At 34.2% G+C, this 12,411-nt stretch overlaps 1 protein-coding gene across 1 annotated transcript in view; it reads left to right on the plus strand.

Annotated features, from left to right (window-relative positions):
• CACNA2D3 (calcium voltage-gated channel auxiliary subunit alpha2delta 3) overlaps positions 1-12,411 on the plus strand; it is a 397,438-nt gene that overhangs the window by 273,836 nt on the left and 111,191 nt on the right. The gene's annotated exons all lie outside the window — the stretch shown is intronic.

Here is a 12,411-nt window from a genome sequence, read left to right on the forward strand (position 1 = left end):
ATCAGTGAAACAGTTCACTCTGATGGGAACTCTGGACTTGAGCAGCAAGAAGGGTAACTGACATAAATGCCTGCTAAGGTACTTGCTGAGAGCAGTTGCTGAAACATGTGCTATTTTATGATGATAGGCATATGGTAAACTAACAGGGAGGCTATTTTATCAACAATTTGAAATAATACTAAGGATAAAACAGAAATCACTCCATGACTCCATATGAAACATCTCTGAATCATTTTGTCTCTTGTAAAGGCTGCAGAACCCGTGTTATAGCTGGTACCCTTTCACTGCTCCCCACTGTATCTATCAACACACCTTTGAATACATCCAACATTTGACTTCTCTAATAGGTTGCATAAAGTTTCCATAAAATATGCTCTTGCCTTTAAACAACTTCTGCATTGATACGGTATGTTACCAGGTCAACACTGCACATCACAATAGCACAAATATTGTGGAAAACTTGAAGAATTACTCAATGCCTGTTGCATCATCCTTGTTTATTTCACAAATATAATGGAAGCTTCAAGAAAATAGAAAATCTAGATGTTGTGCTATGGTTTGCAGTGAAAAATATTAAAATGAAAAAAATGAATGGATTGAATTGGGAAATTGCAGTTCTCACTTGTCCAAGTTGTTCCCACTGAGCTAGGTAAAACACCTTTAATAAGAAATGCCATAGAAATTATTCAGTTAAACATCACTGTTTTTAACAGCCTTAGATGATGATCAAAGTTCAATTTTCAATGCAAGGTATAAATTGATTTTCAATTAATATCTTTTGCAGAATGGCAAGGGCATCAACAGAATTAAAAACTTCAAAATGGTTAATTAATATCTTTCATCCATTCGGTTTAAAAAACAAGAAGTATGAGCGTGGAATATTTTATTTTTATGATATTGTATATATTTGACATTTTCTTGCTTGTGGAGCTCGGAAAATTCTATTTCAAATCTGAAGTTTATATGCTACTTTGTCCATGGTATGGACTATGTCCACACTTGGTTCTTGTGTTTTGATAGTTACAGAGCCTATCGAATGTGACATGTTAACAAAAATTGTTGGGTTTTGTTTAGATTTGGTTTTTTTTTTTTTTAGATAGTTTAAAGAAATCTTTTGTTTACAGCCTTCTAGAAAAGTAGAATGACTAGAAGACTTCTCTAGACTGGCTGTTTTTGGCCTTTTCTATTCACCTGTTTGTCTAAAAGCTTATGTCGAATACTTCTCTTAACAGTTTGCAGAAAGAAAAGACAGAGTGAGGTTATAATATGCTGGTGCAGAAAGATATAACCAGTCAGGCTGTTTAACAGATTGTGTTGTGTTGCTGTATTATACTTTCTGTTGTCGACAAAACTGAGCTATTAAATAATATTCTGGTACAAATTACTCAAATTTGAGGTTAGTGAAAAAGCACATAGTTTTGATGGAAGGTCAAACATACCAGTTCTCAATGTGTTTACCCCTTGAGCAAACTAGTGCAGAACTAAAGCTGCATATTTTGTATGTGTATGCATGATAACTAATGGAATGTATACTACTTTCATGGAGAGAAAGAGGAGAGGGATAGGAAGGAAGGATGGGATGGGGAGGGAGGAGAGGTACAAGTAATCAACAAGGACTTTTGAAAACTTCAGGTGAGAAGAAAGCCTTTTCATAACCATAGTCTGATAGCTTATGAACAAAACAAGAGAATCTCTCTCTATATCTGCAAAGGGAAAGGAAGCACCATGGAACTGATGCTTGCCTCTATGAATGACTTAGTAGTGTATGTGTTTTGCCATATGGTGTCTGAACTTGTACTGTATTTTTTTTGGAGTCTATCTTGCAAATGTTTTCTGTATAAACATTTCAAACAGTTAGTTCTCTCTAAACATGTTCACTTTAATCTTTGCATGATCTGAAAGAAAAATGTGACACTTCAAATTTACCTTTACTATTCTATATCTGTTATAAATACTTGGTCATCTTGATGAAATGCTTTATGCCTTTTATGTGAAACATTTTGACTACAATCTTTTCAGTGTTTAGTCAATGTGCTACAGTGATTAGCTGTTGGTCTTGGAGGCTTGTAAATTCTTAACTGTCTATGACAGTTAAAGAACAACTAAAACTTGTTACAGTTATGCTATCTGCTTTAAACCAAATTTACAATTTCAGAATTAGTGTAAGAGAAATGAAGTATGAGGAGGTTAAGGTGATTGTCTGTTGTATCATAATATTTGTCTTGAAAATATCTTTGTTATATGCCTTATACTTAGGAAAAACCCCAAACCACTATAATTTCAGGTGGTAGAGATGCTAATTTAATATGGTTGGGTAGTTTGCAGAAGAAAATAAGTCTAGGAAGAGCTAATGAATCTGAAAGTAAAGAGCCACTATCCAGACAAATGGGACAAATTCATGTTAAATTTATATGTCCTCTCTATGTTTTCTGTATGCTTTTAGGCAACCATCCCAAAGGGCTATGAAAATAGTAATAAAGCAAACTAATAACTCATTTACTGATTTTCAGACTTTTTCAGTTTGTCTTCCAAAATTACTTCTGTCTTTGAAACACTTTTGAAAAACAGCTTTTGTATTCATCAGTGAGCAAATTCTATTTTTCCTTAATAGCTCAAAAAGGTGTTTTATTTCCTAGTAGGAAAGCTTTACTTGCTTTCTTTAGCAAACACAGCAGTCTTCAAAATCTGTTGTCCTACTCCTGCTGTGATGTTTTGTTCCACTTAGCTGTTGTGAAGAGGGAGAAGTGAATAAATCAGGCATACAAATAATCAGCAGATAGTTATGTTTAGGAACATTTAGGAAAGTTGGGATTTTTTTTAAAAAAAATTATTCTTTTATGTGAATAGACTCATATTTCCCTAATAGAGAAATGTTTTGATTAAATTTGTTGCCCAAAAATTCCTGACAACTTTCTTTTCTTTTTCTGTGTTATCCCTTAACTTCTGTAAGTAGTGCTTCACCCTGCCTTCATCTCGATGCTATCATCTTTCAGCTATTTGGGAGCATCATTTATCATTCCCTGCCTAATTTACCTTCTTATACTTTGAAGTGTTGAATTAACTGTCACTGGGGATAGAAAATAGGAAATTTGCAAAGCTGCTATTTCATTGAAGTGCATGACTAGTGATTTTAGCATTTTTTATAAAATTATAGGAGTTAAACTGAATCTAATAAAATACAAAAGAATCATGAAGTAAACATTTTGACCCTGATTTAGCATTCCCTTGGATCCATTTCCTGCTGACAAGAAACTATTGTCTTTCAGTTTCATACTGTGAGTGATTGATTCAGAAAACTGCATTCAAAATTTCACTTACATATTAATTACAATCTTAAATTTAGTTTCCAAATTTCTCTCTCACATTTCTCAACAAGCAAGCTGACTTCTAATAATATTTTTGAGTCAGCAATTTGCAAACTCCAAGTAATTATTTTACTAGATTTTTTTTTCAAGCTTCATTTCTGTGTGCTAAACACAGAAACTATTATTCCTGTTCCTATATTGTTCCCAGGCCTTAATTTTAGTCTAAGCCAAAATAATACCTATTCCTTATTCTTGTAGTCTCTATAAAGCACAATTAAATGGTCAAATTTGAATTCTTTGATGCTTCCAGCCTGCCTCATAAATCAGAACATAAAAGCACAGTAATCACAGAAGACAGCACCTCGTGAAGAAAGCCTAAGTGTGGAGTGAGGGAAAGAAGTGAGGTGGGTTGGGAAGGTGGCAGAGTTGTAACCAGGTAGTGTAGAAAATACAAAAATATCACCATGAATCTCATACTTCCAATACATCTCTATGGAACTGCTATGTGCTACAGGTAGAGTTTCAGCAGCAGCATTGTGACAAACACCTTCAGTACTCGTGCCTTGTCAAACAGTTTGCAGAGTTCCTGTTTCCTCCTGTTTAAACTTTCAGCCCTTCTGAATATAGTAATATTTTTCACTTATTTTCAAATTGTTTTTTTCACAGAGGTATACAGATTATGCCAGCAGACCTTCACTTTGACCTACTTCCTCACTCAAGTCCCTTAGATCTTATTTCCTCTAGGTCTACAGACCAAAGGTTCCTGTCTTAGCATAGCTACACAGCCCTCCCCAAACAATTGAGAAGTCCCTTGGTTTAGCCTCTTCATATCTCCTACTCTTGCTTCCTTTTTGCTTCAGAATATTAGCTCTAATTTTAAGCTCTGTCCTCTAGATGCCCTATGGAACTTTTCTGCATTTCAGCCTCTTGGTATTATAATTAAATATTGTGGAAATCAAAGCTCATGATGTGGAATAGTGAAAAATCAACTAGGAACGCTGTTGGTCCACAGAGATTAAAATTCAAATGAATATCAGGCTAGAGATTAGTCTATGAGCAAATTTAGGCATTATTGTGGTTAATTTGATAGTTTACATGAATTAGAATGGGTGGAAGAGTAATCTGACTTTACTTGACACTGCTGCAACAGATAACCCATTCTGTGGAAATGCCTTACAGTTATTACAGTCCAATGTAAGAACAAAAGTGATGAATATATCAAGCAACAAATAAGTTAGTAAAAAAAAAAAAAAAGATTATTTTGTTTTGGTGGCCCTTGTTTAAATTGGGAAATGAAGATCATATAGAATTAGCACTATGGAAGTTAACTTCTGAGCTAAACAGTCCTGCCAGGATTCCCTGGCATATAACATAGACATAATAAATCTCTCTCTAAAAATACTTTTTTTGAGATTTCTGATGTAATATTTTATTGGATTAATATCTTTTCAGTGTGGTGAAAGTTGATGACAAAATTCTAGAAGCCCTGACACAAGTTTAGTGATCTAAAACACAAAGTCTAAATTCTGAAAGATACTGGAAAAAATATGAGATTTAGATCTAAAAATTTGTTTCCTTTCTGTGAGTAATTACAGTTCAAGAATTGCCAACAAAATGTACAATTGCTTCATACATTTGTAGAATTATCTTTTCTTTAATTTGTATGTTTTATTTTGCTTCTTTAAAAACTTCATCAGTAATAATTAGGGATTGTGTCTATTTAACAAAATATTAAAAATTGGTTCATAGCCCTCCCAAGTGAAATGTATTGCATATTCTATTGGAAAAATTATCAGGAATAGCATCTAAGAAAGGATATGGGCTCTGTTACTGTCTTTACTAGTTCTTCTATCTCAGGAGACATCCACTGATTCATGTCTGGCAGAGCCTGGCTTCATTATAATCATTGCACAACATATGTAGACAAAAATAACATTGTGTTAACGGTATTAGATTTGTAGACTACTAAATCTGTACCAGAAATTCTGGACAACTTACTGTAACTGTTCTTGACTATACATTCTAAAGGAAGATGTTTCAGGGACTGTTCTCAAATTCTTATTGCTGTAAGGAAACAGATATTCTTTCCTGCTTCTGGAGTAATTCTGGAGCCTGATTTATTCTTTCTCCTGGGAGATGGATGTTAGTGCTAGATGTGAGACTAAACTTTGATGTGAAGAGTAAGTCAATGATTTCTTATTTGTTGTTTTGGAGGTTTATTTATGTTTTTTTTCTGAGTTAACCCTGTGCAAGTTATTAAAGGGAAAACTCTAGCAATTAAATCTACTTCTAACAGGATTTTTTCTCCAATTCTAAAACTCTTACCGATAGACATTACAGATCTGTGACTTTCTCAGAGAGTAAATTCTGTTTCTTTATTCTAAACAGCCAAGAGTCATTTAGCATGGGAATCCATTTTTACTCATTCTTGAGATGATTTTTAAAGCTTTGTTATTGCTTTCTAAGCATTTAGTCAAATCGAATGTCCATGGCCTTTGGATAATTCCTGCCTAAAACAGTTACCACTAGGTCTTTTCAATAGAAAACTTTCTGGGGCAAACCACTAATGCTGTCTCTTTCATTCATCATTTTAGAATGCAGATAATAACTTAAAAAATCCTGGGATCTAGTTGAAAACTGTTTTTCTTTCGAGGTTTTGTTTTAGTTTTTCTTGCCAATGTAATCTGAAGTAGTCTAGCAGTTCTGAGACAAAACACAATGATGCCAAGTTGGAGAAACTATAAGAACTTCCTTTTTTTGCAATACTATTAGATGTACATGTTGAAAAATGAATATTCCATAGCATAATTTATCCAAACTTCAAATGAACTGGACTCAAGCATTGAAGTACATGTATTTTTACTCTGACATTTTAATTCCATGTTTTAGAGAGCCATAGGAATAATAACAGTTAAACTGCTTGTGTTTATGTGTGAATATCCTTCCAGACTTGGAGTAAAAAATATCTGAAAAGATTTACATTTCAGTAGTCTCTCATAGCATATATACCCATATGCATGAATCTAGAGACATTTCATATTTCACTGAAATGAATTCCCATGAATTCTTACCACACCATATCAGTCATTTTGTAGGTTAATTATCCAGTCAAGCACTGTCAAATGAGTACCATTTCATAGCTCTTTGAGGCTAAAGTTGCCTTGTATTTTTCTTGTAATGGCAGTTCTACTTAAATAGTGGCAGAGTTCTGCTTAAATATTCCCAGAATCACCTGATAGGCCTACTAGTATCACTGATGATGTAAAAGAGATGAGATTTTCTTCTACTAAAGGCAAGAAGGAAAGTAAGTGATTTAATGAAATCTTGAGTGGTGGCTAATCTCAGGAGATTAAATTAAGGTTTGTTTTGTTGCTTTTGGTTTATTGATAAACCCTTGAAGGAATTATGATTGTGGGTTGATGTTCTTAGCAGAAGATGAAATTTGTAGTGTATTCAAAGGCAGAACTGAATCAGAAATTATCAGCTCAGCAGAGAGGTAGAAAAGATAAGAACTTTTGAAATGGATGCTGCAATTTGACAACTTAATTATATCCTCTCTGTACTGAATAAAACTCATGTTCATTCAGCATAGGGAGGACTTCTTTCTTCAGTTTTTCAGAGGAGAAACTCAAATTATGTACCTTACTGCAAATAAACTCTGTATACATGATTTGTTTGGGTTTGGGAGTTACACTATGTGGTAAGCCTTTGCCACATGGACTGTAATGAGCCTCAACATTGCATTCACATCACTGTGGAGAATTTTTTCAAACCACCAGTGTAGATAGCAGAAGCCACTCGAGTCTCTTACATTGTTGGTGACTTCCAGACACAGTCACTGGTCCTATCCTGTTTGAGGAAATAGACAGACCAATGCCAGTTATTAGAATGACTAGTAGAATTGCGAAGGCTACTGGGAAATGGATTCCAAGAGGAAGCACAAAATGATTGTGTTTATGAAGGAGCATGCCTTCATATGTGAACTGGTGTAGATAATCTGTGTTTCCTCTCATGAAGGTAACTTCCTGATTAATTAAGAGAGATGCTGATTACAGCACTCATCAGCTACAGTTCTTAATCAAAATGAGTCAGTCAGAGAAGAACTTAATTGCATTGGAGCAGAAGAAAGTGAACTGAACTTTTGCTAACGTGTTGCTCTTCTATGGGGAATAAATATCTAACAGAGTTAGGAAAATCAGAAAGGACAAGCACTTAGTGCCATGCTGCATATAATCAGAGTGTATTTTTTAGAATGAAGATGACTTACTCTGCTAGAGTGGAGGCTTGCTGATGTCAGACATTTAAGATTCTTAATGCTTTTATAAATACAGATCTAAATAAATATAGGAAAGTATAACTAAATATAAATAAATATTTGTTCTATAAATATAAATAAATAATACAGGCTTGACCCCATTTTCCTTTTTTAAAGAAATTACTCTCAAAGAAAGTTACTTTTATATCTGTGATGTGTGTTGATTTTTTTTAAAGCCACAAGTAATTCATCACATGTTTTTCTGTTTTTATTTTTCTATCCAAAATATATGGATCCCTATATTTATTATCTCATTCCATTTTCATTTGACTAATTTTAACATGTTGGCAGAAGCATCTGACAATGTCTTAAGCATTGCTCTTGAATTTTTATGTTTTATTAGAGTTAGTTTCCTTCTATACAAACCCAAGCATTTGAAGAATTTTGAACTCCTATCCACTCCTGAAACCAAGGGACCTTAACAAGTTTTTCTGTGCAAATACCTTTAAGTGAAACTGAATACTAAGTGCAGATACCGTCACTGGCCTAAAGCTATTAAACCATTTTTCAGGGATTACCTTATGTCTATATTTTGCCAAAGTTCCTAAAATGCAAAAACATTTAATAGCTGTCTAGAATATTCAGAAATTAGATGCCCAAGTCCTGGCAGAGGTCAGTGGTATTTGGAAATTAAACTTCCTGAAGGATCTTTGAAAATTTGATTCCTAGGAAATGGCAGCAATATCCAACGAAACCACTGTTTGAGACTATTTTTGTACTGTTCAACCAATTTTGATTTGATTCTATATTATACTCTGCAGGATGTTGTACTGAATCTGGGAAGTGTTTAGATGCATCTGGATGTTGCTTCTTATATTGTTTAATTTTATATATATAAAAAATACTAGCAATAAATATTTTGAAAGAAATGTCAAAGCATATACCTTTTCTTTAATTAACATCTGTTGGTAGCCTCAAGTACTGGAGTTTGGCAGTGGAATTTTTATTTTCATTGGGATTTGAGGATGAAGCACCTTTTGTTTCTTTGCCTGATATTATGAAAGCACTTGAAGGAAATAAAACTGCAGTGGTTGAAATGCTGCTAAATAAGTAACAGACAGGACTTTAATGTTAGTCAGAGCCTATGTGTGTTAACTGAAATGATGCCACCGGTAAAGAATAAAATTAAATACTTATGGAAGGATATAAAGATTGCAGAAATTGAAAGGAGCTTGATTTGTTAATATACTTAAACTGATGTGTAAAGGGACTTTATTAAGTACTTGGAAAAAAACCCCAAATAGTATAGTGGTAAAGGGGAAGAAAGAAATAGAAGGTTTTCTTTGAGAACAGAACAAGAATTCAAAACAGAATATTGGAGGAATTGAAAGTTATTAGTGGCTCTGTGTATATTTAGATGGAGTTCCAAAATTTGGGTCAACTTGTTTATGAACACAATTGATCTGACAGCAGTATTTTATTTCAGCATAAACTGTATACTTATCAAACATAATATTGTTTAAATTTTTGTTTTTGCAAACCTTACTCTTTGTTTCCCGTGAACCTTACCAACTCCTGGGATAAGTGGGGGTTAGTAAGGATGAAATAAGTAAGTAGCAAGTAGCTTAAAACAATTTTGAATCATCAGACTGTAGGGAATTACTGTGCTACATAAAGCACATCTTTGTAAAAATGACAGTAACTATTTGTATTAATTACTCATATTAGTTACTCCTAAGAAACTGGAAGAAATTGGATAAGGTACAGCCCATTTAAAAACTTAGATTAGTTGCACTGCTTCACATTTCAGTCATTCTCAAGGACTCTTCACTGTATGTACCTAGTAACCATCCATTTTGTGACATTATTGCATTATATTAATGTCATTATCTGTATTTCTTAGTAACACTACAAAACAACCCTCATTCTAAGTGTAACTAAGTTATTCATTTCCAGCTTAGAAATGTGCATTTTGTGCTTATAAAAAAAAAATCTTTATACAACATGTTTCCTGTGAGAAATGGTTGACTATGGTATTTTTTTTTACATTCCTACATAATTCTTTTCAGAGCCCATGACTTTGTGATATCCAGTTGATGATTTTAGGAATCATAAGGATTTTCTACATTTTCTTTTGGGGAGAATAAAATAATAAATAACCAAAGCGTTTATTACTAATTATACAGTAACCTAAACTGTTAAATTTAGTGCATTCAGAGACGTTATAATTATATATTGATTTTTTTTTAATATTGAGTTTGTGATATTTAACATATTTCATTTAGAGTTAACTTCTAATTAAGTATTTGCTGATGAGTAACAAAAAGCCACCCCTAACCAGTCCTGAGAATGTCCGCAATACATGTTTGTTCTGAATGTATTTAATATAAGATGAAGTTATTAGAGAGCATATTGCTGGAGATTTTTTTTTCTCAGAATCACTATATTTTTCAAACACTTTCATGAGCTGTTACAAAGTTCTGCTATATGCAAGAAACTGTTAGACTTGCAAAGCAAAAATGCAAAATACCTAGATCATAACTTTCTTTGCAGTTTAGTAACGGACTCTAGTATTAATTGTCCTAGCAGAAATACCCAGTGGCTAACATTCTACTATTTCAAAGTATTTCTGCCAAAATGTCATTGCCCAGGGAGTAAAGATGTGCTCCTCCCCAGCAGATAATTCCTCACAACCTAACAACTTTTGTGAAGTAAATACTGCACTTGAGTTGGTGACTCAATCAAACATTGCAAATACAAATCATTTATTATTTAGTTATTTGCTGCCTCTACTTATAAAAGTGACTAGCAATCTGTTCATTTGCCAAGCAAATGAAAAAACAAACAGACTGGACTCTAAGATTGCACTTCTATAGAAATTATTGCAGCAGCCAAGACTTGGTGGTACTTATAGATATCATAATTACAGGGCAATCATTCTCTGCGTGCTTCTGTAGCTAGTTTTGAGAGTTAATGACCTGTTCACTCAGAATTTCAGTGAAAGGACAGACTGGGTTTTTTTCTTCATTTAAAGAATTTCAAACACTCTAAAACTTTACTGACAGTCTCTTGGCTGGCATCCTTTCCAATAAATTGTTTCTAGTAATCTCTCGTGAGTAGGTGGACTTGTAAAAGAATACTGTACTGACACTTGACAAATACATAATATCAGAGAACAAAAACCCTGGGCAATCATATAAAATGTCTAAATGCTACAAGATGTCACCCCATAATCAGCAGAATGCTTTTTCACTTCCTGGTGTTACATATGTTTGAGACTATTGACTATCATACCATAGAAGGTTCCTCGCCATGCAAATCATGTCAGCGTGCTTGACTGTACTACTCTGGCCAAGGAGAGTAAATTTTTAAGCTAGTTCAGCTGCATTTGACTTTCCAGTGCAACCTCTGAACTCCCATTTTTTTTCTGAGTTGTTGATTTTTTAAACATTTTTGTTGTTTTTTTTTTTTTTTTAATAACTTACTGTTGCTTAGTAGATGAAGGATTTTATCAGGCCTGGAAATGTCTCTTATTAAAAAAAAAAAACCAAACAAAAACAAATGTCAACCAAACAAAAAAAAAGCAAACATGATCACAGTTGGTTCTGACTTATGTCCTCACTAATTCCTTATCAGATGATCCTAAACCCCATTTGTGTTCATGTCAGATGACTTCAGACATTGTTCCTCACTATGAGATAGTGACATGCTTCAGGAAATATAGTTATTTGGGAAACTGAAAACCCCCTGAAGCAGACCAGGACCTGCAAGACCTGCAATGTTCTAGGATTTATTTGTCTTTTACTTCTTAATGTGAAACATACTTCATAAAATGTCTTGATCGTAATGTGACTTATGTTGTGAAAATCTGAAGAGTTGATAGGTTTTGCTTTATTAATAACAAAAGCTTTATTAAAAAAAATGCAGCCATTCTAACATGATGAGTAGGAGAATATCACAGTTGCAACTGTGACATGACTATCACCTACAGTATTTCTCAGGAAGATCATCTCTATTGCCTTGTCCATTCTGCTAAACATAGCTGCAACAAAGCAGATGTCACTTGTGAGCTACAAAATCTCCATTTGTGATTGTAACTGGTTATGTCATGCTTTTAAATGTTGGATAAGCCTCTTCAACTTGAAACATATTCCCAAATTTTAAGGGTGGAAAGAGTTAACAGTAAACCTTAGCTTCCTGCTTGAGTTGTCTTTCATATGTAGATGATTTGTCTTGATCATCAATTAGCTTTTGCTTTATGGCAAGGCCAGAGGGCATGAAGAATGAAGATACAATACTCTGAGCTATGTCACTCTCCTGTGGCCAATGATAAGCATTCTACATGTTTCTCTTGAATGGAACCAAGGTCAGGAGATCTGTTTTCTCCCTAAATTGAAGAAATGTATTGAAAACTGATGTGCTGAATCAGCTAATGCTTCATGCCACCTCTTTGTCCAGCAAACTGAAGCTGGATGGAGCAAAGATGCTCCTGGGATCTTTAACTGGCTGTCATCCTTTCTGCTGCTGGTAGTGGATGAAATCTTTGTCTGAACCAACAAAGTGCATGCAACTCTTGTTCCTTGCTGGGAGAAAACAGCCTGAGGCAATATTGGCAGAGCTGTGGGAAAGATGTAGAACAGAGCTCCAGCTGCTTTGCTACTGCACATGCTGCTTCCACAATCCACATTTCAGCCTCTTAGTATCTCTCATGGGAGACTGTAGTAAGAATGAAGATGTGACATCTTTGCTGCTAATGCAGATGATGGGGTGGGCAGAGCTGGTACAGTTGCGATGGAGCTGGGGCTGGGTGGGGCTGCTCTGACTTCAAGCCAAACTACATAATTGTAATTT

The sequence above is a fragment of the Colius striatus genome, chromosome 15 (assembly GCF_028858725.1).
Source record: "Colius striatus isolate bColStr4 chromosome 15, bColStr4.1.hap1, whole genome shotgun sequence".
NCBI lineage: Eukaryota > Metazoa > Chordata > Aves > Coliiformes > Coliidae > Colius > Colius striatus.